Source organism: Bufo gargarizans, chromosome 1, assembly GCF_014858855.1.
Source record: "Bufo gargarizans isolate SCDJY-AF-19 chromosome 1, ASM1485885v1, whole genome shotgun sequence".
Taxonomy (NCBI): domain Eukaryota; kingdom Metazoa; phylum Chordata; class Amphibia; order Anura; family Bufonidae; genus Bufo; species Bufo gargarizans.
The window spans coordinates 365,444,804-365,458,499 of NC_058080.1; positions in this window are offsets into that span (position 1 = coordinate 365,444,804).

Consider the following 13,696-nt stretch of genomic DNA (forward strand, 5'->3'; position numbering starts at 1 on the left):
GATTTGTGCAAATGGTCAGATGAGAAGGTAAGATGGAGGAAGAGATGAATAGTTCCTTGCTGGGTGAATGTATGTGGGGGTTATACAGGAGGTTTAGGAAAAGTGGGAAGAGTAAGATGAAAGATTGAAACATTGTTTGCATTAACTATTTCTGTAATTACCTTTGGTCCCCTTCTTGTTCAATACTGGTATAATTCGGTATGTGCACTTTAAGAGTTGCACTAAGGACTTAGATTTATACCACTCAGTGTTCAATCAGGTGTGACCAAGAGGGGAGGGGGCTACATATAGCCTAATCAAGGGAGGACCAGATACAGGGATGAAATAGTCAATGTAAACAAATACTCAATAAATCCATCAGGGAAAGACATTAATAGTTCAATACAGACATACCAGAGGATGAGAAGGAAAGATGAGGGGTGTGGACAATATGACCGTAGCGATGCTTTTTTTTTTAACTATCCCTATATTAGGTATTAGACCCCAAAAAATTGTCATTTCCACAGGGGTCATGGGAGTCCACTGAAGGGGTCTTGCATAGTATAAGTTGGGGTGGGAGGCTAAAAATTGATTGGCATAAAGATTAGTTTGCTCCACGCGCCTGCTCTGAGCCTCCGCTTGCTTAGTGGGAAGGGCAGTCGCGTGATGCAGTGAGTGACGTACGTTACCCTGCCTATTAGTGACTGTTAACTTGTGATTGTGACAGTCTGTGTGAGTACTGTAGTGGCTGGTTGGTGGCACTTGGTGCAACAAAAAAAAACTAAATTAGGGGGTCCTAATGTAAAATTATAAATATTCATGCATTTATTTTTAGTGAACCAAGCCGATAACCTATTGAACAAATTAAAAAGTGCAACTGCAGACTGCAGTGGATTTGTGGAAGGGAGTTGGGAGGGACATAAGGCTTTTCAGACACTGTGTGCAGTAGCAGTAGGCTAGGCTTCATGGTGGCACCACAATGCTCTGTCTGGTTACATGCACAGAGCTATTTTCAGAGGCATCGCTTCTAGAATAGACTACTAGCATATGAAGCCACCGTTTTTGTTCCCCTTAAAGGAGCAATCACTCTGTACAAAACAGAGCCATAATACAAGTATGTGCATGAGGCTGAAGTTGAAAACTGTCTCAATGGGAAAAGCAAAATAACTTCATGCAAAAAGCAAAAGAGGTGTTCAGGGGTCCACAGGGGCTCAGGTACACAACCTTGTAGGAGTCAGGAGTCGATTCCTGAGCAGGCTGAAGAGAGCAGAGCCACCCCGCTCCCCCTGTGACATCTGGCTGCCGGCATGAACTGAATCAAGTGCTGGTACCAGCATAAACCAGGACTATACCGACTGCAAGGCACACCAGTGGGGCTAATAATTGCTCCTTTGATCCGATCATATTAAAAAATCGGGGGCGTGGCCTAAGGTCCCGATTTAGCTCCGCTCATAATTTTGAAAGTATACTCGAAAATGTGCTTAAACTCAGGACTGATCATGTAAAAATCTACAGGCTGCCACCTGCAAACAGGAGGGATCCCTAACACTACTGTGGATCCATTAGCTGAAATCCTATTGTACCTACAGCTCAGTGTACCCAGCTCTTTATATTCAGCTACCAACACTTTGCCCTTTATACTAAGCCTATCATACTCGGCTCAGCTCATTGTACTTGCTTAACTGTACAAATCATCTTAGCAACGTTCCAAATATTTAAAGGACAATGCAGCAAAATGATGAAACTCAGTAAGTGAGCATGATTTAACTGCTCCTCAGTATTTAATCCACTAATTTTTCCAATCCAAAGTGTGTACAGAAAATTAACTGTCAACACCCTTCAGCGTCTGTGATACGGTCAACCGATAAAATGAATAAAGGCCATCAATCAGAGAAAGGGGCGAGAGCTCAAAAAACGCCAAAGAAACTCTCAAAACTACAAAAAAATCACTAAACATAAAGACGCTACTAAATACAGCTCCCAAGCTAATGAGTGGCCAGAGAGTGATGAAGAGAAAGACCAAGCCTCAGAATCGGAAAACCTGCACGCACTTATCAAATCATTACCTACAGTATCCTGTATAAAAAATATCATTAGAGAATTTTCAGACTCTATCAAAGAAGACTTAACGGAAATAAAAGCAGACATCAGACAAATTAATTCAACAGTGTCTCAAGTTGAAGATGCCGCCCAATCACTTACTGCTCATGCTACCCACCTATCAAAAAAGCAAAAAGAACAAAAGAAAGAGTCGTACGCTCTTAAACTTCACCTAGATGATCTTGAAAATAGATCACGGCGAAACAACCTAAGAATTAAAGGCCTCTCAGAAACGGTCACAGATGAAGAGATAACACCGGTCCTTACTAAAATTTTCTGTGAGCTCCTGGGAAAGGAAGAAACATATGACCTAGGATTCCAAAGAGTGCACAGGGTCTACAGACCCAAAAATGCTAAAATGGATTCACCTAGAGACATACTGTGTTGCCTGTTGGACTTCAGCATTAAAGAAGAAATCTTCAAAAAGGCGAGATTTGCAAAAAAAAATTGAGTATGAGGAAAAAGAGGTGTTAATTTTTCAGGACATCTCTAGATACACTCTGGAACTAAGACGCAATCTCCAGCCTCTTACAAGCGCCTTAAGAAACAAAGGCTGGAAATATAGATGGCTATTTCCATTTGGACTTTTCATTAACTGCGCAGGGAAGCCAATAATTGTTAGGGAACCCACAGATGTAGACAAGGTCGTCCAAAAGCTGGAACTGGACAACGTCGTGATCAATGATTGGATCGAGGGAGAGGAAGGAGATGCGGAACCACAACTTCCCCACTTCCAACCATGGGAGACAGTGATTACACCTAAATCCAAAAGATCCAAGACCGCAGACACAGAAGCCATCCATAAAGCTCCGCAGAAGTCTCAACATACGCCAGCAGGAGAATGAAGATCCTCTTTCTTGAAACTCTCATACCTACCTGTGAAATCTTTTCACACATGGAAGATGGTAATTAACTTTACTAAGATTTTCAAAGTAGAGACTAAGACTTAGCCACACGCTTTATGCCTCTTGTTATTGTTGATTTACATTTATTGCATTAAGTATACACTGAATGCGGGAATGGGGTTCTGATGTATATGTCCATGTGCCTTCTGGTCTCCCGCGAACACGCGGGGCCTGTAGACACAGGGCCTGCAGAAGAGACCTCTTCTGCAGACCTCTATTTGGACCTCTAAGGTCTGCACCGCTATTCCCCTTAATTTCTGTTATACACTTTTATAGTGTTATGTGTACACTACATGCAGGAGGAGGTTTTGATGTACATGCTCACCTGCCTAATGGTCTCCCGTGAACACGCGGGGCCTGAGGGTTTGGGGCTTGCAGAGAAACCTATGCCTGTATTTAGGTATATATAATTTGTTGAAGTCCAAATAGACCTGCTTTGTTTAATATGTATAAGTTTCTGTACACACACACCCATGTTAGGACTGAGGAGCAGTCCTTAATGTTCACATCCTTCGAAATCAGTTGTACCCCCCCCCCCCCCTTCACCACCACATACAACTGTTTAAAAGTTTTCAAAATTTAACTGGAGAAATAGATTTTCTCCAACTCTTCCACCCTGTTTGTCATCTAGAGTGGAAGTACATACTGTTCCATCCCTAGGTGCTCAAATTTTTGGCACCACAACAGGTAGTATTATTCACATACTTGTAGTACCGATATTCAATTTGAATATGTACTACCCAATTGTTGTTAATTTTCTTCCCCTTTCAGCCTCATCCCCCCTCCCCAAGTTAATTTTCAGGGAATCAGATATATACCAGGTCATGACATCTACTAAAATACAACACAGTAATGGCTGATTTTATCTGCGCATCTTATAATGTCAACGGCCTCAATGACCCTAAAAAAAGGTCCAAGATCTTAACATATACGAGGAAAGAAAAGGTGGACGTGATCTTCTTCCAAGAAACACATTTTAAAAAAACATTGACCCCATTCTCCAAAACATTTCAGTACTGCCACTGGTATAACTCAACCACGCCATTATCTAAAAGAAAAGGTGTTTCAATCGTGTTACACAGAAAATTGGGTTTCCAACAAATGGACACACTGTGTGATGGAGAAGGCAGATACATATTTGTCAAAGGCCAATTATATGGAAAGGTATATACATTTGCCAATTTCTATTCAACTAACACGCTGCAACATCGTTTTCTCGAACATGTCCTGAACAAGTTAGACTCATTTGTTGAGGCTGTTTTGGTCCTGGGAGGTGATTTGAATACCCCTCTGGAACCAACCATAGACACATCTGTGGGAAAAGCTAGAATAGCGTATCGTGACCTTAAAACCTTGAAGAAAAAACTCCATCACCACGGGTTAGTTGACGTCTGGAGAATGTTGAACCCAAGCTGTAAAGATTTCTCGTTTTACTCCCCAACTTATAACCTATACTCAAGATTAGATTACTTCTTTATGCATAATAGAGATGTCCAAATCCTGAAAAAAGCCGAATACAAATCATTCCACTTATCAGACCACGCCCCATTATTAGTGCAGCTCTCTCCTGGAGAGACTAAGAATAATTCATTTAATTGGTCGCTCAATGAGAGCTTACTGACAGACCCCAAAGATTCAGCAGCAATCGAGTCAGATATACAATCGTTTTTTGCTGACAATCTACAGGGGAGAACCTGCACTTCTCTTGAATGGGAAACGCATAAGGCAGTGATCAGGGGTAGACTGATTAGGCTAGGATCATACAAAAAAAAACTTAGAGAAAGAGAAATTAATGACATCCTATCCCAAATAAAGTGACTGGAAACAGTCCACAAATTATCAATGGAGAAGAAAGTGATAAAAGATCTCACAATCTTGCGGACCAAACTCCTGAAGTTAATGGACCAGAAAAACCAAAAATATTTATATATTAGATATAAAAAATATTTGGAAGACAATGGTTGCAACAAAAGACTAGCCAGAATTCTACAGAAACAAAGAAATAGGTCATATATAACTAGAATCAGAGACCAGACCAACTCCCTATGTAACACCTCAACGAGTATTACGAACGCGTTCAGATCCTTTTACGAAAAACTATACAATATAAATAAATATACCCCTGACCAAGTAGAAATAAAAACCAAAATTAGAGAGTTTCTAAACTCAATAGAAATACCCAAATTGACCACAGACCAGCAATCAAAGCTACTAACCCCCTTCTCACAAACTGAGATACAGTCGGTGCTAAAATCTCTTCCCAACGGTAAAAGCCCTGGCCCAGACGGTCTGACCGCACGTTATTACAAGAAATTCCAATCGTCTTTAACTCCCCACATGTGCACCTATTTCAATAATATAGCAATAAATGACTCATTCCGTCCAGAATCCCTCAACGCCCATATCACATTAATACCAAAAGAAGACAAAGACACAACATTATGCTCCAACTACAGACCAATTTCCCTTTTAAATGTGGATATAAAAATTTATGCAAAAGCCCTGGCGAACAGACTAAAGAATATGATCCCAAATATCATCCATAACGACCAAGTCGGCTTTACTGAAGGTAGGGAATCTAAAGATAATATATACAGAATTCTCCATGCTATACAATACGCCCAGACAAAGAACATACCCCTCACGTTTGTAGCAACAGACGCAGAGAAAGCGTTCGATAGGCTTAATTGGTAGTGATAAGCGGCAGGTGCCATATTCGATTTCGACGAAATTCGCGAATATTCGATAGAATATTTGTTTTATATTCGTCGAAATCGAATATTCGTCATTATTCTTGTTATCGCGATTAATATGCGATTTAAATAATCGAATTTCGATTTTAACTTAAAGGCTACTCTCCTATTGAAATAGCAATGCGATTAATTCAAGTTATAATAATCGAATTTTGATTTTAACTTAGCACTGCTATATTCCATATTCGTTAATTCTAGCCTAATATGGAATATAGCAGTGCTAAGTTAAAAATCGAAATTCGATTATTATAACTTGAAATAATCGAATTGCGATTTCAACTTGGACCTGTTTTACTATGGTTGGCTTGGTAGAATTAGCGAATATGACGAATATATTCGTTATATTCCACAAAACGAAGATAACGAAGTATTCTGCATCTTCGTTTTAGCTACCTATTCGGCAACTTCGCTAATTCTAGCAATCATATAGTAAAGTTTACTATAGAGACAGCTAAGTTTAATTCGCTATGCGATTATATGACTGCTTTTAAAAAAATAAATAAATAGAATAATTATAATACCTGATAATTATTATAATTATTCTATTTATAGAAAAAAGCAAAGTAATATAATCGCATAGCGAATTTAACTTAGCTGTCTCTATAGTAAACTTTCCTATATGATTGCTAGAATTAGCGAAGTTGATGAATAGGCAGCTAAAACGAAGATGGAGAATACTTCGTTATCTTCGTTTTGTGGAATATGACGAATACATTCGTTATATTCGTTTTGTGGAATATGACGAATACATTCGTCATATTCGCTAATTCTACCAAGCCAACCATAGTAAACCAGGTCCAAGTTGAAATCGCAATTTGATTAATTCAAGTTATAATAATCGAATTTCGATTTTAACTTAGCACTGCTATATTCCATATTAGGCTAGAATTAACGAATATGGAATATAGCAGTGCTAAGTTAAAATCGAAATTCGATTATTATAACTTGAAAAAATCGAATTGCGATTTCAACATAATTCTCAAATCCGACAGTACATTCTAGTATATGGAGACGTTCCCATGGTGATGGGGACGCTCCATGAGCACGGAAGTCGGCAGAAGCGGCAACGGGCACTGACTGGAGCAGCCAGGACAGGTAAGAACAACTTTAGGGAAGTGGGAAAGAAAAAAATATAACAATAAAAAAAAAAAGAATATTCGAAATATCGAATTTATATCACTATATTCGAAATATTTGCGAAGTGCCGATATTCGCGAAAAAAATTCGATATTCGAATATTCGCGCTCAACACTATTAATTGGTCTTATTTAGAAGAGGTCCTAAACGCTTTTGAATTTCCCCAAACATTTGTATCCAAAATTTTGGCCATGTATACCTGTCCATCAGCTGCTGTTAGGGTTAATGACTCACTGTCAACCGCCTTCCAAATTTCAAATGGCACACGTCAGGGGTGCCCTCTATCACCCATTCTGTTTATCCTATCTTTGGAACCATTACTAATTAAGATAAGATCCAACCCTCATATCCAAGGTATCATTACTTCTAAGGAACAACACAAAGTAGCGGCATATGCTGATGACACCTTATTCATGATAACTAATCCCCTACATAAGATTTCCACGCTTTTGAGAGAATTGGAAGAATTTAGCTCTATTTCTTATTTCAAGATTAATTTACATAAATCTGAAGTATATAATGTCACCACGCCCCAATCAGTATGGCAGAAGATCATCTCCACTACCCCCTTAAAACCATCTAACACTTCCTTTAAATATTTAGGCATCAACATAAGCAGGAACTTCCGGGAACTATATACATTGAATTTCCTTCCTCTTCTAACTAAGGTGGAATCAGACTTCAAAGACTGGGAGACACTGTACGTATCCTGGTTCGGGCGTATAAACGCTATTAAAATGATGATACTCCCCAAAGTTCTATACATTCTACAGGCTTTGCCTATTGACATCCCTAAATATTTCTACAATACTTTGAGGAAGACGATTTTAAAATTTATATGGAGATCAAACAGCAATAGGATATAATATAGTACCGTTTCTATGCCGAAGGCGAGCGGTGGTCTGGGGGTACCTGATTTCCTTAAATACCACCAGTCAATACACATAGCAAAGTTAATGGAGTGGTTTATTAAGCCTTCCAGAAAGAGATGGATAGATATAGAGGGAGAGTCGCTGCTCCCTGAACACCGCTTGCTACTGTGGAATACAGTAGAAAACCTTTACCCTCACAAAACAAAAAAAACAGGAGACCCTCTGACTAGTTTTTCCTTAAGGATCTGGCATAAAACTAATAAAAGAATGAAATTTCTGACTTCTAATATCGCAGTGACACCGGTGGGTACATTGATCCCTCCCCACCTAAAAGATCTAAAAAATAAGATAATGAAGGCGGAAGAATTATTTCTTGCACCAATAAGGAATTTAATACATGATAATGTCTTCATCTCATATATGGACCTTAATAGATACTTTCCAGAATTGGATCTTTCCTTCGGGGAATATTCACTGCTCAAAGACCATATAATGAAGTCGGGAATTTATCATTCTTCTGTCAACCCTTTAACGACCATACAAAAATGCATCAGAACAAATATCCCGGTTAAAAGAGCTATCTCCTCTATTTACAACATAATAAACAATCCGACCTCTCCCCCCTCGTACCTTGAAAAATGAACAGTAGAGCTAGGTAGGGAGTTCAATAGCTCTGAGATAAAGGACATCATTGCAAATGCGAGATCAAAATCAATTAGCCCCAAAATTCAAGAAACTCACTTCAAAATAGTCTCACGTTGGTACAGAACCCCTATCATACTTAATTGCATGCTCCCAGACATATCCCCGTTGTGTTGGAGGTGTGAAGCGGAAAAGGGTACTATATCCCATATCTGGGTTCACTGCGAAAAACTAGAGACCTTTTGGAAATCCATTGCCATGATAGTCAATAAAACTTTTAACACGACAGCTAAAATTCCCCCAAACCTGATTCTATTCAGTATATTCGATATACAAACATCTACTATCGGGCACCCTTTGACACTACACATGTTAAATGTAGCCAAGCTACTTATCCCTAAACTATGGAAGGAAAAATAATTCCCATCCATCTCAGAGTGGATGAAAGAGATGCATATCCTACACAACTACGAGAAACTAAGATTAACTAGAGATGATAATAAACCTAAATATCATCAAACATGGGACCCTTGGATCAAATTTTTAGAAAAAGACGCCATAACTAAACATCTTTAATTATTCGGCTTCATCATCCTGACCCTGGACTCATAGGCCTCTTTCACACGGGCGTCAGTTTTTTTGCCCGGATAAGAGGCGGGTGCGTTGCGGGAAAATGTGCAATTTTTCCGCGCGAGTGCAAAACATTGTCATGCGTTGCACTCGCGTGAGAAAAATCGCGCATGTTTGGTACCCAAACCCGAACTTCTTCACAGAAGTTCGGGCTTGGGATTGATGTTCTGAAGATTGTATTATTTTCCCTTATAACATGGTTATAAGGGAAAATAATAGCATTCTGAATACAGAATGCATAGTAAAACAGCGCTAGAGGGGTTCACATGGTCATCACATGGTACGTCACATGATCTTTTACCATGGTGATTCACCATGGTAAAAGACCATGTGATGACCGGAGTGACGTCATCAAAGGTCCTTAACCTCTATTTAATGCAGCAGCTCACACCAGGTCCTGTTCAGCAGAGGAGACACAAGGAGATGCCGGCTTCGCGATCAAGTAGACTAAGGTGAGTTAAATTTTTTTTTTTTTTTTTTTTTTTAACCCCTCTAGCGCTGTTTTACTATGCATTCTGTATTCAGAATGCTATTATTTTCCCTTATAACCATGTTATAAGGGAAAATAATAATGATCGGGTCTCTATCCCGATCGTCTCCTAGCAACCGTGCGTGAAAATCGCACCGCATCCGTACTTGCTTGCGGATGCTATGCGATTTTCACGCTTCCCATTCACTTCTATGGGGCCTGCGTCGCGTGAAAATCGGACAATATAGAGCATGTTGCGATTTTCACTCAACGCACAAGTGATGTGTGAAAATCACCGCTCATGTGCACAGCCCCATAGAAATGAATGGGTCAGGATTCAGTGCGGGTGCAATACGTTCACCGCACGCATCGCACCAGCACGGAAAACTCGCCCGTGTGAAAGGGGCCATAAGGTTAGATTAAGCCTGATTCCTCTCCCTCCTCCCCCCCTCTCCCCCATGTTTCCCCGGTTAAATTGTTCTCCCCCCCCCCCCTAGTTACTGTTCTTTTTGAGATGTAGCTGGGATGACTCGACTAGATTGTTACACTCAGTAATTTAGAAGTCGGTTAAATTCCAAGTGTTAAGGATACTGCAGTGGTATAGGCAAATCAAATGGCAAACATAATATAATGCTGTTAATAAAGACCTTGGTCCTAACTTGCTATTTGATTGTCTGTCACTCCCGAGTCAATTGCTAAAGGTTCAATAACTTTGATGTTAAAAGCTGGATATATTTTCTTTTCATAACAGTGCGTGATCCACAGATCCCCCATAATAGTGTTTAATCCACAGATGCCCCCATAAAAGTGTGTCATCCACAAATCCCCCATAACAGTACATCATCCACAAACAGTGTGTCATCCACAGATGCCCCCAGGGCCACTTAACAGTGTGTCGTCCACAGATCCCCCATAACAGTGTGTCATCCCCAGATGCCCCAAAACAGTGTCATCCACAGATCCCCCTTAACAGTGTGTGTCATCCGATCCACCATAACAGCGTGTCATCCACAGATGCTCCCATAACAGCGTGTCATCCACAGATGCCCCCATAACACTGTGTCATCCACAGATGCCCCCATAACAGTGTGTCATTCACAGATCCCCCATAACAGTGCGCCTGCACACTGAGGAGAGACAGAAAGGAGGTGAAAGAATCCGCAGAAGCAAGCAGAGGACGGCACAGCAGACGACAGAAAAGCTTCTTTTTTTAAGTAAATTGTTTTATTATAAACGTAGTTTAATGTTTGTTTTTGTTTATATTCTGGCTTTTGCTTAAAGGGACAGTAATAAATGTTTTTTTTAAAGTTATGTTTGATGTTGTTGCTTTTTGATAACAAATAAATGTAAATGTAGTGGTGCTATAATGTGGACCCAAGGCCTCTCTGATGTCCTGCAGGCTGGGCTGGCGCTGTGGCTGCATATGGTTGGCCAGGCAGCAGAAAGGCTCTGGAACTTTTCCCTTCACAGCTATTGCTATCTCCCTGTCCCTGCCTCTCGTACAGTGCAGACTCAGGACTGCAGGAGGCAGACTGTTTTATAAGTGCACGGAATGAGGAGGCAGCACCTACTGAGGAGACAGAATGGGCAAGCGGGTAGCAGGGCCAGTGGGAGGCTTGTATTTTCTCTTGTGAGTGTTTGTTTTAAGTCCTGCGTCCAGTGCGTTACAAAGTTCTGCGTCCAGTGCGTTACAAGGTTCTGCGTCCAGTGCGTTACAAAGTTCTGCGTCCAGTGCGTTACAAAGTCCTACGTCCAGTGCGTTACAAAGTTCTGCGTCCAGTGCATTACAAAATCCTGAGTCCATTGCTTTACAAACTCCTGCGTCCAGTGCATTATATACTCCTGCATCCAGTGCATTACAGACTCCTGTGTCCAGTGCATTACAAAGACAGGCACATTCACTCACAGGTTACAAAAGCTGGCCATACACCTATAGATTATCTGCAGATTTTCTATGGTCAGATGGAAAAAGTGCAACAGATTCCTCCATCTACACTAAACTGTGCGGATGGAGAAATCTCCCACTGGGCCAAGCTTTAGTATACTGCTAACCGGCCCGGCTGGCTGTCAAAATATCTGAGCAATGCCTGCATCCAATCAGATTGTTCAGGTATTTTGAGAGCCAGCGGGGCCATCTAGTAAGATACTAATCTGCACAGTTTAGAGTAGATGGAGGAACCTGTTGCACTTTGTCCATCTGACCATACAAAGTCTGCACATAATCTATAGGTGTATGGCCAGCTTTACTCTCTTTCACCTCCCCACTTACTCTTGTCTGTAAATCTATAAGCATTCTGTCCTTCAGAGACTGGTGAAAAACACCTGAACTTCCAACATGCTAATATTTTTTTGCAACTGTCCACTTCAGGGATAATTATTCCTTATTTTTATCATCAGGTATGAAAATATTGGCAATGTCTGGAACTTATATATCTTGATAATTGAGGAAATTTTCTGGAGATTGTCAAACTTGCTGACTACAGTCCAGTCTTAAAGAAGCACTTAACAAATGTTATGGAGAAAGCATATAGCTGCGATCCAGCGAAAAGGGGAAGAGGGAAGTTTGTCACTTTCCTAAGTAAATCAAGTTATTTGTGATTATTGGTGAAAATATTAAAAGAAGTGGAGAATTCTGGAATGTTTTCAATTCAAATGGACTCCACACAAGATGTGTCTACTCATGATCAGTGTGTCATTATTGTTCGGTATGTTGCTGGTGATAAAGTTAAAGAAAGATTACTATGTCTTGTTACAGTTGACGTTTCCAGCAGTAAAAACCTACATACCATACTTACTGAATTACCATCTACTTTAGGACTTAATCTTGAAAAGTGCATAGGTGATTCTTTTGACGGGGCAGCCAATATGAGTGGAACTTACTCAGGCTTGCAAGCATTAATGAAGGAGGTTCATCCTACACACATTCACACATGGTGTTACGCACATATGCTTAACTTAGTTATTGGCGACGCAAGTACTGTGTGGTTCCAGCACTCTTTGGGCTCCTTAGTACCCTATCAACATTTTTCAATGAATTATACAAAAGGATGAAACCATGGGAAGACCAGATGGAAAAAAATAAGACTGGCAGTTCTAAGCTTAAAAAGCTGTAACATATTGGCAGAACAAGGTAGTCAAGCAGAGCTAGAGCACTTCGAAAGTTATTTCGAAGCTTTGACGATCATTCCAAAGAGTTATGCTCCGATTTTTTTATTATCTTGAAACAAGTAATTTTCGAACCTCTGTGCGCCACGAAGCTCTGAAATTAGGTGAAAACCTCAGCAAATTTGAAACCATCCTAGTAGCTTTTACCTTTGTTCGTATTTTTGACATTACTACCCCTGTATCAGATTATTTGCAATCAACAGGTCTTGATTTCATCCAGGCATGGAGAATGGTGGATGATGCTATAAACCGTTTGAATAAAATATGTAGAGATTTTGCTGGAGTTTTGCAGTCGGCAACTCATTTTATCGATTTAATAAATAAGAAGTTGGCAACTGAAAACCTTTGTTTGAGGGGCATGGCCTGAGCATGGAGCCATGAACAAGCATTTTTCAGAGCTCCTGGACCCTGGGCCTTTTTACCTGCTTCTAAAAGCAACAATTTCGCTGTAACTGCCCTAAAAAGAATGGTCAGACGTTCGTGCCGTCGAGGGTCCACATATATGGCCTCGGAACCTCACATTGCGAGGTACTTCTCCTCCACGCCAGCCCCTGTGCCAGAACTCTCCAAAATGGCATCGATGGAGGAAGAATCAGCAGAGCCGTCCGCTCCCAACTTACCGGCTCTTACACAGTCGGTCTCCTCATCGCAGCTGTCTCTACCTACTGATCGGGCTGCAGTGACTTCCGCAACCATAGGTCACATTTACCTTCCAGGCAAGAAGTCATATGTTCAGGTGACCTTATGGTTCAAGATGGAGACCGAGGGAGGGCAAGAGATGACTGCTCCCGCCTCCAAGGACTTTGTACAGGACCTTACCAAGCCAACGTCCCCGCAGTTGGCCCATGTGCCTTTTGTTTCAGCCTCCGGAGACCCTCATTTACAGCTCTTTGTGACCACTCCTGGGTCCATGGACACAGACGAGCCCTCCACACTAACCCCGGTGAGTGAGATGCCCTGTGATGCAGCACCTAGGCCTCGTGCCGGTGTCTTGCTGGCTTTGTCTCATCTTCTCTGTCGACCTGAGACTCTGGTCCCACAGTC